We start from the raw sequence: 2,514 nt of genomic DNA on the forward strand, positions 1-2,514 counted from the left end.
TTTATCCTGAAATACTCTTGAAAGATGGAAAGTTGATACATCATTTCGTCATATCTTATCATTGGTCCATTAATTTAGTGTCGACTCTAAAAGACGAGATTCAAATCTTACTTATCTCATCCCTAGTCCATGCCTCGGAAGACACTGCATTGTTGATAAATCTTAAGACCTGATAATCGTCCTTACAATCCTACCCAACTCGAATCTAAAGAGTTGATTACTATCAAGTATACAATCAATTTAAAATACGCAATAGATTAGTAAAACCAAGAGAAATAGCACCCAATTTACAAAAATCACCACTCTTCTTCGTAACATTAAATAATCCAGTATACTTATGCTTGATAACATCTTTACAGATACGTGCACCTTTCAGTACTGTACCCACCTTCGCATTCGCAGTTTTATACTCACCACTCTTCAAGGCCAAAAGACCGGCGTTCAATTGACCTGGGATTCTCGAGTATATAATCGAACAACGTCTCAACCATTGCTTTTCACGTTGATCAGTTCGCGACCATTTTAAGGCTGTATGAATGGATTTCAAAACGTCCTTGGATTTTAACATGGCCAACTGAAAGGCTATCACCCCTAGTTCTGGAGTCGTTGATTGCGAGCTTTGAGGATTTAATCCGAGTTTAGACACGCAATAGTCGTAATTGACGTTAATTTTATCGGCTTTTGCGAGATCTTTGCAAACTATTTGTGTAAGATCGCAAAGATCATTTGTTATGAAAAGAAAGAAGAAGATTATGACGCTAATTATAAACGTGTAATGCATTATTGTATGCTTGTTTTGATAGAAAACATTGATGAAACTTGTATTATTTGAGCTCAATTTATTCTAATAGAAAATGTTGAAGTTATTAATCTAGTCTCTTAATTAAAAGTGAAACGTTTACCTTTATGGTTGATCCGTTTCTCCCTTAAGGAGAGTTTTAGATTGTTTTGGGTAGGTATGGACGATGAAAAAATAAATAAATACATTAAATTGGCTAATTTGTGTAATCCACACAACTAAGAATAAAGAGTAACTTATAGGGACGAGATATAGAGCCTGTTTACCCTCACTGTTGGAAAATTTTTTCTATTTTTTCAAATGTACTTGCTCTTCCATGGACAAAAATTACTCTTTCATGGACTTTTTACCATTAATTTTCCACACCTTACCTGTAATACCACAGGTTTCTGATCATGAGTAACTCGGTTGAGTAGGGCTTCACTACTACAAATATAGGCAATAACAACGCATATTAACGCATTATATGTAATACCGTTGTTAATCAGGTTAGTATATTTTGGTGCAACTCTATGAAAAGTAATAACAACGGTTATTTCTTTAAAACTGTTGTTATTAGTAATCATAACGGGTTTCATTTTAGAACCGTTGTTAATAGTTGAAAGGTAATAACAACGGTTATTTCTTTAAAACCGTTGTTATTACTTTTAACAACGGTTTTTTTGCATATAACCCTTGTTATTACTTTTAACAACGGTTTTTTTACATATAACCGTTGTTATTACTTTTAACAACGGTTTTTTTGACATATAACCCTTGTTATTACCTTCGCACCAAAATATTTTCACTGTGGGATAAACCGGATCCCTTATGTTTCTTTGCCTTTCTATTCTTTATTCATCTTCAACATTCACATCTTCATCTTCCTCACACTCAAAAACAAAACCCCTCACACAATACTCACTCAACACCCACCAAATCACCCCCAAAAGACTCAAAAATTCTCCCTAACTCAATCCTACATACATATAACCCACTTTCCAACCTTCAAAACTACCAAAATCACTCAAAATCGACTTTTAGAAACCTAGGGTTTTAAAAATCCGGGAGCAAGAAATTGATTTTTTGGTTTGATTTTTGCCTTATTACTTCGATTGTTAGGTATGAAATACTAACCTACTCGATTTATTTGTCAACACAAAATCTTAATAATCGCTCATCTATTTTAATTCTCATTTTACTGTTGTTTGACTAACCCTTATTTATCTCACCATCGACATCACTCTCCTCTTTATCAATTCTTCATTTTACACTATCAATTACCCTGTTAAATTTTAGGGTTTTGTTTGATTTCATAAGGATCTCATCTTTCAGAGTATCCATGAAGGGATTCAGATATAGAGGTATTCTTTTTAACCCTAATTTCTTCGCCTATTTTGATTTTAAAATCCCTGGTGCCTTGTTGAATTATAGGATTCGTTTGATATTTGTACTTCTTTTACCGTCTCGCATTATTCTTATACTTGGAGATTTGTACATTGTAGTCTTGGAGTCTTGGGGGTAGTATGCTAATATGCTCAGCTGATTTAGAAGGTCAAACATGGTGGAAATTTGTACATTGTAGTCTTTTACCGTCTTTCTTGTCAGGTAATCTCACTCAATATATGGGCTCCTTATTTAATGATCATATTGTTTGGTGGGCATGACCCTTCTGTGTATACTATTGTTCGATTATAGATGATTAGTTTCAGAGGTGCGTGAAATGGTATATATTT

The sequence above is a fragment of the Silene latifolia genome, chromosome 8 (genome assembly GCF_048544455.1).
Source record: "Silene latifolia isolate original U9 population chromosome 8, ASM4854445v1, whole genome shotgun sequence".
In the NCBI taxonomy this organism is placed as follows: Eukaryota; Viridiplantae; Streptophyta; class Magnoliopsida; order Caryophyllales; family Caryophyllaceae; genus Silene; species Silene latifolia.